Source organism: Chrysochloris asiatica, unplaced genomic scaffold, assembly GCF_000296735.1.
Source record: "Chrysochloris asiatica unplaced genomic scaffold, ChrAsi1.0 scaffold00032, whole genome shotgun sequence".
NCBI lineage: Eukaryota > Metazoa > Chordata > Mammalia > Afrosoricida > Chrysochloridae > Chrysochloris > Chrysochloris asiatica.
The window spans coordinates 11,714,306-11,727,273 of record NW_006408550.1 but is presented as its reverse complement, the minus strand read 5'-3'; the positions used below and the strand labels follow the sequence as shown (position 1 = coordinate 11,727,273).

Below are 12,968 nucleotides of genomic sequence, written 5' to 3'. Positions count from 1 at the left end.
GTCTGTTTGTTTAATCCAGCTACTTTATATTATTGCAATATCTTAATAATGGGGTGAGGTTTTATAAAGATTAAAATGAAAAAAGATGTTTTTCCCCATACATTGAGCAATATTATGTGTGACCATTAGTTACAGATTCAGTTCCTCTGGCAGCTTCATGATTTTACTTACATTGCCTTTTAAGAGGTTACTTCTAGGACAGGGCTGCTCTTCAGTCTGTGATAGCTCAAGTCAGAAGCTGAATGAGGAAAAGGAGCTATCTATTGTGGTCTGTTTTTCTGTTTGACAGTTGTTCCTATTTTGTGTTTGTTTCTCTTTTAATGAGGATACCACTTTCATCCGGGGAGATGTATGGGTCACTTGTTAGTGCACTTAAATACACCAAGGCACTCCACCAGCTGGAAATTGTGACTTGTAGTTGAATTATTTTTGCACAGCGAATGGTTTCCTTTTGACATATTTTAATATACTTGCACACTGAGAGCAAGGGTGGGTGAACAGAAAACAGACTGTTTTATTAACCCAGCAGTAACCTTTGAGGTTTGTACATGTCCACTTTTTTTCTTGCCTTTGTACATAATCCCAAGAGACTGGTACCTGGCTTTGCTCAGAATAACAAAGTCAGGCACAAATCTCCAAACACAATTGTTAGCTGAATGCCAACTGTTTCTTCTCATCTTTCTTTTTTAAAAAAAATTATTTTATTTTTCTAAACTTGAACATTAAGATTGCATGTTTCTGGGAGAGCCACAGCCATTAAACAATGAGTTTATTTTTCTTTTTCAGATGCTTCCCCTATCATTTACTTGATTTATTCATAATAGAAAATTTCAGGTAATAAAAGAAAATCATTTTTTGTTTGTGCTTGACAGGGTTCTTTTTTCAAATCCACCAAATAAGGAGGGAAGAAAAAAGAGAAAATCATGTTACCAGCTTTAACTAAAGTCCAATTTCCGATGAGAAAACAAACAAGAGAAAAGGAGGTGAGATTTCAGTACAGTCAGGAAGTAAGGATCCAGCTACTCAACTCCACATGTAATTTTCATGCAAACATCGAGTCCTGGTGTGGAGCTATGGGATAAAACATTGGACCCCAAGGTCAGTTTGAATCACAAGGTTGGCCATTCAAACTCATCAGTCCCTCCCTGGAAACCCTATACAGTGTCACTATGAGTTGGAATTGACTCATTGGCACTCAACAACAACAACATGTGTCATAGACTTTTTCAATAAGGCCCGTTAATTTTTTCAAGTCAACTGTCATCCTTTTCCAAGACATATATCTGTATACACATTAGAAAAGACCATTCCCAGGGTTAGAATGTATGTGCTTAAGTGCAACTTGTGGGTATAAACCAACCCTCCTGCCCAAAGTCTATTAAAATCTGAGGTACATACCCTGCTTTGTAATAACAACCCAGCACTTTGTAAATGCACCTTGAGACATACAAACCATACCTAACTGTTCCAATTTGCGTATAAATTACACTTACAGACAGATTTAGGAGTGGAACTCAGCTGTAATTTGGGGACTGCCTGTACAGCAATCATTTCTTAGTAAAAGCAACATAGCAGCCAACCCTGAAAATCTATTCATTTTCATTGTACTTCAACTTGAAGAGAAAATAAAAACAAATATCTACGGCCTTCTCCCAGTTACTGATAAGTAGCTACAATTGATGGTAACTTTTCTAACAGGTAGTAACTATTAGAAGAATGAATTGTACACAAAGAACATGAGTCTCTCTTTCCAATACCTACCATCATCATCAACATTACTGACATCATTGGCAAGATAATAACATGGCTTGAAGCACTTGAGCATATTTTGAAACACTGCCTACTTTATAAAACAGTTTCCTATCATCTCATTTGACAATTCATACTAATCAGTGAGTTGTGCCATAACAGCAGGTCGATGACTAATAGTCATATGCTTAAAATAAGCACCTAGAAAAAAATTTTGTTCTTTGACTATGACAATGCTTATATTTCTAATTTGTCCACCTAGTTGGGCTTTACCACTTTCTCTGTGACTTTTTAAGCGAGGACTCTCATGATTTCCAGAACAATCTATTTTGAGTAGAGGAAACCACAAAGAGATTTTGTTGACTCATATTACCAGGAAGGAGAGAAGGATAACATGGTAATGAGAATCAGAACTTCAGATATTGTCTAGAGCTTCTCGATCTCTTATGTGTGGTTTCTCTACGTATTGTCTTCATTATTAGAAGCAAACAGTGTGGCCTTCAGCCCCTTTGGTTTTCCATCCTAACAGCTTGCTTCCAAGGAAAATGGGGGCTATGTTACCTGGCTCCAGTGTGAACAATTTCAGGCAAAGATTTGCTAGGATCACATGTCTAACACTTGATCTAACCATTATGACCAAGATGGTGAGTTCCTTGTTCAGTTCTTATTTGCCAGGTGTCCATTTTGGGGGCTGATGGGAGAGATGGGAGGGATAGTCTGTTCTCTGAATTGTGTAGGAACAAGTATGCAGACATAGTTTCCAAGAAATGGTCATGAACCAAGCAGTCATCCCAGTTTGTGGTTATATACACAAGCTATTTTGATATCTGTCTTCATTACCTTAGTTTTTTCTTCACTGTTTAATACCCTATCTGATTAAGTGTATAAAGTCACATCTGTAGAGTGGAGTAGTTTTGTGTTATTGTGTCTATTAAGATAAAGCCAATTATGTTTTGAATATTTAAAGTTGATTCAACCCAGATATTCTCTAGGTCTTCAAAATTTTGCTATTTATCTAATAAAGATAATTCTTTTTAAATTGGGAATAAGAAGACATAAAAATCAAAACAGAAAAAAATACATGTTCAAAAATGTAGAAATACTATGTGAGCAGACATGGCTTACACAAGTGTGCATTTGGCCAACTCTCTTATTACTCTGTGACTATGACAATGCTGGTTAAGGAGGCACTTCATGGGAGAAAGATGTGGCACTTAGTTTCCTTAGAAATTACACTGTGAGTCAGAAATGACTCAAAGGCAACAGGTTTTTTAAAAAAAGGTCTTTGATTAGCATGCATCTGCACTCAGCAATAGATCAAAATGAAGTGATATGATAAAAATTAAATTTCTGAGTTTCAAAAGCTGAGGACCAGACTCCAGTCTACAGGGATTTCTTGAAGATAATATCCACTGTTAAGCTCTGTTATAAGTCATCAACCAACTCACATATTTGACTTTTAAAATATTGTGACATAAAAGATTGTTGTTGTTGTTAGGTGCCATCAAGTCAGTACTGACTCACAGCGACCTTATGCACAGCAGAATGAAACACTGACCGGTCCTGGGCCAACGACACTACTATTGCCATGCTTGAGCCCATCGATGCTGCCACTTGGGCAATCCATCTCTCTGGGGGTCTTCCTCATTTTTTCTGACCCTCCACCTTACCAAACATGATGTCATTCTCCAGTGACTGGTCCCTCCTGACAATGTGTCCGAAGTATGAAAGACAAAGTTTGGCCATCCTGGCCTCCAAGGAATACTCTGGCTGCACTTCTTCCAACATAGATCTGTTTGTTCTTTTGGCAGTCCATGGAACTTTCAATATACTCCTCCAAGACCATAACTCAAAAGCATCAATTCTTCTATGGTCTTCCTTATTCACTGTCCAGTTTTCACATGCATATGAGGTTACTGAAAATACCATGGCTTGGGTCAAGCTCACCTTAGTCATCAAGGTGACATCTTTGCTCTTCAACACTTTAAAAGGTCTTGTGCAGCAGATTTGCCTAATGCAATATTTCGATTGATTTATTGACTGTTGCTTCCATGAGTGTTGATGGTTGATCCAAGAAGAATGAAGTCCTTGACAGCTTTGATCTTTTCTCCATTGATAAGAATTTTGTTTATTGGTCCAGTGATGAGGATGTTTGTTTTCTTTACATTGAGATGTAATCCATACCGAAGGCTGTGCTCTTTGGTCTTCATCAGTAAATGTTTTAAGGCCTCTTGACTTTCAGCAAGCAAGGTTGTATCATCTGCATATCACAGTTTATTTTATGAGTCTTCCTCCAATCCTGATGCCATGTTTTTCTTCATATAACCCAGCTTCTCAGATTATTTGCTGAGCATACAGGTTGAATAATTATGGTGAAAGGTTACAACCCTGTTGCACACCTTTCTTATGTTTAAACCATTCAGTGTTCCCATGATCTGTTTGAACAACTGCTTCTTGGTCCAGGTACAGATTCCTCATGCGTACAATTAAGTGTTCCATAATACTTATTACATTGCAATGTTGTACATAGGTTGTCATGATGCACACAATTGAAAGCCTTTGCATAGTCAATAAAGCACAGGTAAACATCTTTCTAATATTCTCTGATTTCAGCCAAGATCCATCGGACATCAGCAATGATATCCCATGTTCCATGTCCTCTTCTGAATCCAGCTTGAACCTCTGGAAGTTCTCTGTCAATGTATGCTTGCAGCCATTTCTGTATTACCTTTAGTAAAACTTTACTTGCATGGGATACAAAGATACTGTCTGATGATTTCTGCATTCCATTAGATCACCTCTCTTTGGAATGGGCATGAATACACATCTCTTCCAAACAGTTGGCCAGATACTTGTCTTCCAAATTTCTTCAAAACCAGTGATTTGTTCATTTCAAATCACTTCTTTAGACAGCATACACATGGACCTCACCAGATGGAATAAACAGAAATTAAATAAATCAAATACATCTGTGAAAAGAGACAATGGAAAGCTCTATATCATCAACCAAAACAAGGCCAGGGACAGATTGTGGAACAGATCATCAATTGCTCATATGCAAATTCAGACTGAAGCTGAAGAAAATAAAAACAAGCCCATGAAAGCCAAAATCTGTATAACTGTACAAGCCTGTAAACCCTAAGTGCAGTTCTAGTCTGTCCTACAAGGTGTCTGTGAGTTGGAATCCACTTGAAGGCAATAGGCAGGTATTTGGAAGCTTTCTACAGCACATTGTAATAGGAATAGTTAATACATATTTATTAATTGATTTCAAAAAATGAAATTTGATGTTTGGTAATTTATAAAATAGGTTTTTGTTTTTAAATCCATGTGTTCCTTATGAAGTGCCTGTCATGCGAGCTTCATGTTGAAGACACTCTGTGGGAAGTTCTGTCTTCTTGGAGCATCTAATCTCATTTCATTGATAGCATATATTGAGGAGTTGAACATTAGTAAGAAAACTATAGCTTCTCTCTTTTTTAGAATGATCTCAAACTTTTCTTGAATTCCTCCAGTCCTAGACCCACTACTTGCTGCTAACACTCAGATCTTAATGAGGAGGAGGAGGGTAAAGAGGAAGAAGAAGAGATGGTTCACAGGGGGGATGGCTGTATGATGAAATTTAAACTTTTTTATTAAAGGAATCTTAAAACCTTTCACTTTAAAGTGATTAAATGTATTCCTTATCGGTAAACACTCAGACTTTCTTGGATATGAGATAAATCTCCATATCTTTATGAGTGGAGTCCTGGTGTGGTACTGTAAGATAATCACTAGACCACAAGGTCAGTTTGATCCTCAAGGTCGGTGGTTCACACCTACCAGTCGCTGCTCGGAAACCCTATACAGATTCCTTATGAGTTGGAACTGACTAGATGGCAATTAACAACAACAGCAAATCCTATGGATGGCTTGATTAGAGATGTTTCTTGCTCTGCAGGGTCTCCAGGCTTCCTACTGGCCTACATTGCTGTCTTTGGCTAATGGGATTTGTCAAAGATCAGTGGACCTCAGGTCTTAGCTATGGACTTCAGGCTTAACTCTTCATTGCTATCGTCAACTGTGGGAACATTTGGTCAAGTCATCCTTTCTATTTGTGGAAGTCACTCCACACTGTCAATGTTCTAAATGGCAAACAGGAGAATGGTTTCTCTTATTTATGTTTATTCCTCTCTCTGTTGGAGATTCTTTCCCTTTGTTCATTTGTCCCACAGTCTCATGTCTGACTTCTTGTCTCCCTTTGTTCCCGTTCTTATCTTCTTCCAGTCATTTCTTTATTTATTGTTGGACTTATTTATTCTTGGTGTGCTAGAAGCTTCCTGTTGTTGCTGTTGTTAAGTGCCATTGAGTCAGTTCCAACCTGTATAGGGCTTCTGAGAAGTTGGTGGATTGGAATCACTGACTTTGTGGCTCAAACTGATCTTGTGGTCCAGTGCATTACCTGCAGCACCACAACAGGACTTCATAGAAGCTTCTCACAGTTTCTTTTTTCCTTGTGTTGACATTCAGTTTTCTCTGGGGCCACAGAGAAAGAGGATTGCAGAGAAAGGAATCATAATACAGAAAATAGAGGATACATCAAAAAGTACATTTTAAGAATACTCGGGATAGCTTAAAGAACAAGAAAAGCAGTTAAAAAATAATTGAAATTATATCAGTTGCTAATTTCTTCCAATCCTAGGTCTCATTATGTATTTTGGGTGTTCTAATGTATTCAATAACTTGTAGGATTTGGTCATCTCTTTTAGATATTAAAAATCTCCTGTACATTTATGCTAAATACCCTTTTGAAGTTACTTGTTTCAAAGACCTCTTAGAACTTAACTTTTTTTATAAAGCTCAGACCAAAAAAAAGTGGAAATTATGTTAAATGGTCTGCATAATATACCTCACATTCCTTAAAAGTTCCTCTGCCTCTAGTGTTGATAAAAGGGGTAGGAATTATAGAAGCTGCAAGACTGCAATACATAAAATGACAACTATTCACGATCTCTGAAAAAATGTGTTTGATCAGAATGAAGGAATTTTCTCCAAAGTTCCCTTTTGTTATAAATGTAAGAGATGCATGGTTCTGATCGGAGCAAATGTAGGTACTACTATCTAATAATGAGTAATGGAGGAATGGAAATGGTAGCGGTGGTTTATTCTAACTTAGTCCACGTTATGATCAACATTATAATCAAGAAGCCTAAAGAAGTCATCCAATCCCCATTGTGTTGTCTGAATAACACATATTATACATCAGAGACTCGTAGTATCTAATGCCTTGTGAAATAGCTTTATGTCCCATGAGTTACTAATGGAAGGAAATTGCTCACTGAAGCTGAGTGGGGCAAGAGTGGCGGTCACCTGTTCCTGTCGAGGTCTTAATATAAGGCAGGCTGGCACTGTGATTCTTATTAATCAATGCCTGCTCCTCCGTGTCTGTCTTGATTTTAGATAATGAATCAGAGAATGATACAGTCTTTTATATATTGAAGAATCCAAAAAACTTATAATATTAATGTTCTTCTCATGCCTTTACTATGATTGGCCTATAATTTTAGCCTAATGTTTCTTTACTTATGCTGAAACATAATTGGTCACCTTTATCGTTTCCCTTCATAAACGTGAAAACTGTTGTTCATTTTCACCTGTTCCTTGCATGTTCCCTTTTTCTGAGGCTTTTAATGATTTCTTATAACCAGTAGTCACTGCTTCAAGTTGTTAACATTTACTTGAAAATGTATAATGGGGATTGGCCAAAAAATACAAAACTTTTCTTTAGAATTTTTAAATGTTGTTGTTATGTGCTGTCAAGTCTGTTCCGACACATAGGGTATATGTACTGGGTTTCTGAGGAGCAACTGATGGGTTTGTACCACCTACCTTGTAGTTCAAAGTCCAGTGCTTATTCGACACACCAGAATTTAAAAACAGTATGTATCAAACATGCAACTATGCTTTGTTAATTTTCATGTCAATATTATACTCCTCATTTATAATTATATTTTAAATATGGAAGTCCAGCTATATGTTAGTGGCATTGGTGGTGGTGAAGTGCCATGGAGTCTGTTTTGACTCATAGCAACCATGAGTCAACCATGTATAGGGCTTCCAAGGCTGTAAATCTTTATGGGAGCAGAAAGCTTCATATTTCTTCCATGGACAGATACATAGATGTTAATTATTTTTAATAGCTGCCATACCTAAAACCCCCCACAAAAACCCACTGCCATCTAATTGATTGCAGCTCATAAGGACACTTGGTAGGGTGTGCTGTGACTCTGTAGGATAAACTCTGCACTATGAACCACAAGGTCAGTGGTTTGAGTCCACCAGCTGCTCTGCAGGAGAAAGATGAGGGTTTGTGTTCCTGAGTCGGAAGTGACTAGACAGCACTTACCAACAATATAGGGTTTCTGAGATTGTAAATCTACAGGAGCAAACAGCCTCATCTTTCTCCTACAGACTGACAGGTAGGTTTGAACTGCCAACTTTATGATTAGCAGTAATCCTAATGCACCACCAGGGCCAGTATATTAAAAATGAAGTCTATAAGTTTTAATGGCCCTGTGGGAGAAATTACCAACATAAATAATTGAGTAAGGAGAAAGAGTATATATTTCTATTCTAAATTTCACTTTTAATATTAATAATAGGACTCTTGGGTGGCACTGTAAGATCAGCACTAGACAGCAAATCACAAGGTTAGCAGTTCAAATCCACCAGTTGCTCCTTGTAAACTCTATACAGGGTCACTACAAGTCAAAACTGACTCGACGGCACTTAACAACAACAACAACATATAAGTTAAGAGACTCAGTGGAAAGATTTAAGGTAATACCCACACGAAAGAAAGCAAAACAAAAGCCTAGCTATTCTTCAATGTTTTGTAGTTCGTAGATGGAATAATTTCTCATGTACTTGCTGAAGCCCTAATACAGATCACCCTTTAAGCCTTTCTTTCTTTCATCGATGTAAGTTGTCTCCTTCTCTATTTCTGTTGGACCACCCAATTCTAGGCCATCATCGTTCTCTGCTTTATTCCTACCACAGCTCCACACTGCTGTCCTTCACTCAGGCTTGTCTTCTCCAATCTTTCCACATGGCTTCAGTGATCTCTTATCATGTAAATTCCATCATAGCACCAGTAATAGGCTGAATTCTCTCCACAGAAAGCTATGTTGACATCCCTATTTATACTTGGTACCTGTGAATGTAAACTTCTTAGAAAATAAGGTCTTTACCTCACTCACTGCTGGCAGTCTACCTCTTCAGGTGTCCCCTCGTGACACTGCAAAAATGCTCTGATTACCTGAAATCCTTCCACAACTAAGGCCAGTGTCCAGGGTACTGGTTCTTCATATTACCTGGACTTATGTCAAAGATGCAAATTTTGGTGCAGAGGCCTGAGTCCTAATGTTTCAAGGTGTTGTTGCCCTTTTAGCGGATGCTGTAGTGATTACTATGGGGATATAGGGGAAAATTATTTGCTCAGCATACAAATTAAACAAGTATGGTGAAAGAACACAACCCTGTCGCACACCTTTCCCAATTTTAAAACATTCAGCGTTCCCATGCTCTGTTCGAACAACTGCCTCTTGGTCCAGGTACAGATTTCTCAGAAGTACAATTAAGTGTTCTGGAATACTCATACTTCTCAATGTTGTCCATAGTTTGTCATGATCCACACAATCGAAAGCCTTCACGTAGTCAATAAAGCATAAGTAAACATCCTTCTGGTATTCTCTGCTTTCAGCCAAGATCCATCGGACATCCGCAATGATATCTGTCGTTCCACGGCCTCTTCTGAATCCAGCTTGGACCTCTGGAAGTTCTCTGTCAATGTATGATTATAGCCGTTTCTGTATTACCTTTAGCAAAACTTTACTAGCTTGAGATATCAAAGAGATTGTCCAATGATTTCCACATTCTGTTGGGTCACCTCTCTTTGGAATGGGCACAAATATTTATCTCTTCCAATCAGTCGGCCAGATAGTTGTCTTCCAAATGTCTTGGCAGAGATGAGTGAGTGCCTCTTGTGCTGCCTCACTTTCTTGAAAGATTTCAAAATGTGGCATCAGGATTGGTGGAAGACTCATTAACAACCTGCGATATGCTGATGATACAACCTTGCTTGCTGAAAGTGAAGAGGACTTGAAACATATACTTATGAGGATCACAGAGCACAGCCTTCGATATGGATTACATCTCAATGTTAAGAAAACAAAAATCCTCACCACTGGACCAATAAAACAGCATTCTTATCAATGGAGAAGAGATTGAAGTTGTCAAGGACTTCATTCTTCTTGGATCAACTGTCAACACTCGCGGAAGCAGCAGTCAAGAGATCAGACCACATATTGCATTGGGCAAATCTGCTGCACAGGAACTTTTTAAAGTACTGAAGAGCAGAGATGTCAGCTTGAGGACTAAGGTGTGCCTGACCCAAGCCATGGTATTTTCAATAACCTCATATGGATGCGAAAGCTGGACAGTGAATAAGGAAGATCATAGAAGAATTGATGCCTTTGAGTTGTGGTGTTGGAGGAGAATACTGAAAGTGCCATGGACTGCCAAAAGAACCAATAGATCTGTTTTGGAAGAAGTACAACCAGAGTGCTCCTTGGAGGCCAAGATGGCTAGGCTTTGTCTCTCCTACTTTGGACACATTGTCCAGAGAGAACAGTCGCTGGAGAAGGATGTCATGCTGGGTAAGGTGGAGGGTCAGAGAAAAAGAGGAAGACCCCCAACGAGTTGGATCAGCCAGGTGGCATCATTGATGGCGTCAAGTGTGGCAGCGGTAGTGAGGTTGGCTCAGGATCGGACATAGTTTCGATCTGCTGTGCATGGGGTTGCTATGAGTTGGTTCTGACTCGATGGCACCTGACAACAACAACAATAGGGGACAATGGTGATTATTAAACAGAGTTAGGGAAGCCACAAAGTAACAAAAGGTGTGACTATTACTAAGTCATTTGACTTAAAGGATAAATATAAAAATATTAGGGCCAAACTTATTCAGGATTTTGCCCACAACACAAATGAAGAGGCTTGGGATGGTACCTCCACTGCTACTTTTTGGTCAAGTTCTGTTGATAAGTAAAGGAGCTCTGCTAGCTTAGTGGTTACGAATTGGGCTGCGAACCTCAGGGACAGCAGTTCGAAACTACCAGCTGTTCTGTGGGAGAAAGATGAGGCTTTCTGCTCCCTTAAAGATTTACAGCCTCAGAAACCCTGTACAGGGTCACTAGGAGTTGGAACCGACTCCACGGCACATAACAACACATAACAACAACAACATTGATAAAGAATGTTTCCAGAAAATCAGCAATGGTGCTAATCTAGCGGAAATCAGGAGAGGTATAATATTAACTGTTGATGCTGTAACTGCTGAACTTAAGAAACAGTCTAAACCTGTGACAACTAACTGGTTTAGAAATTGCTCAGGTTGCTACAATTTCTGCAAATGTAGACAAATAAATTGGCACCATCATTTCTGATGCCATGAAAAGGGTTGGAAGAAAGGGTGTCATTACGGTATAAAGAATGGAAAAACCTAGAATGGTACATTAGAAATGATAGAAGGTATGAGGTTTGACCGAGTTTACATTTTTCATACTTTATTAATTAATCCAAAGGTCCAGAATTTGAATTCCAGTATGCCTATGTTCTATTGAGTGAAAAGAAAATCTCTAGTGTCTAGTCTATTCTACCTGCTCTTGAAATTGCCAATGCTCACCATTAGCTTTTGGTCATAATTGCTGAAGATGTTGATGGAGAAGCTCTAAATATCTTCATTTTGAATAGACTAAAATATACTGCTTTAGATTTTAGCAGTCAAAGATCCAGGTTTGGGTGACAATAGAAACTTAAAACTTTAAACTTAAAACAGGTTTAAGACATGATTTTTGCTACTGATGGTGCAGTACTTAGAGAAAAGAGATTAACACTGAATCTTGAAGATGTTCTCCAAGATGTCCTCTTGGAGAGGACAAGCTTGAGACAAGGACAGCAGTGTGGAGCTGTGGTAGGAATAAAGCAGAGAAATGATGATGGCCTAGAATTGGGTGGTCCAACAGAAATACAGAAGGAGACTACTTACATTGATGAAAGAAAGAAAGGCTTAAAGGGTGATCTGTATGACTTAGAGAAAGTTAGAGAGGTCATTGTGACCGAAGATGATGCCATGCTCTTGAAAGGGAAAAGTGATAAGGCTCAAACTGAAAAAAGTACTCAAGAAATAGTTGCACAGTTAGACATCACCACTAGTGAATATGAAAGGAAAAACTGAACGAATGTATGACAGAACTTTCAGATGGAGTTGTTGTTGTAATGTGCTGTGGAGTCGGTTTCCGAGGCTGTAAATCTTTAAGGGAGCAGAAAGCCTCATCTTTCTCCCGTGGAACTGCTGGTAGTTTCAAACTGTTGTCCCTGAGGTTTGCAGCCCGATTCGTAACCACTATGCTACCAGAGCTCCTTTTCAGATGGAGTAGCTGTGCTGAAAGTTGATGGTACAAGTAGTGTGTAAATGGATAAAAAGAAAGGCAGCGTTACATATGTCCGCAACGCAACATGAGCTGCTGTTGAAGAAGGTATTGTTCTTGGAGGTGACTGTGCTCTGTTTCAATGCATTTCAGCCTTAGAGTCCTTAACTCCAACAAATGAAGATCAAAAAATTGGTATAGAAATTGTTAAAAGAACACTAAAAATTCCTGCATTCTCTATTGCTAAGAATGTAAATTAGAAGGCTCATTGATAGTTGAGAAAATTATGCAGAGTTCCTTGGAAGCTGGTTATGATGCTATGCTGGGAGATTTTGTCAATATGGTAGAAAAAGAATCATTGATCCAACCAAGTTGATAAGAACAGTTTTATTGGATATTGCTGGAGTAGCCTCACTGTTAACCACAGCAGAAGTTGTAGTCATAGAAATTCCTGAAGAAGAGGAGGACCCTGACATGGATGGATTGGGTGGAATGGGAGGTGGCCCTTCTGTGGAAAATAAGAATAATTGTGTATAAAGTAGAGAAATAACCAATTACATGAACGTTGTACAATCAAAACTTGTTTAAAGTAAAAAAAAAAAGAGACAAAAGAATAGAAAGTCTTTGCAAATGTAATTAGTTAAGATAAGTTCGTAGTAGATTAGATGGGCCCTAAGTCCAGTGACCAGCATCCTTATAAAAAGATCTTGTGAAAACACAAATAGAGGGAAGAGATGGGATGATGGTGTT

At 38.5% G+C, this 12,968-nt stretch overlaps 1 pseudogene; it reads left to right on the top strand.

Moving 5' to 3' along the window:
• The first annotated feature begins 9,033 nt into the window (after nucleotides 1-9,033).
• Nucleotides 9,034-12,755, top strand: LOC102817969 (annotated as a pseudogene).
• Nucleotides 12,756-12,968: the final 213 nt, after the last annotated feature.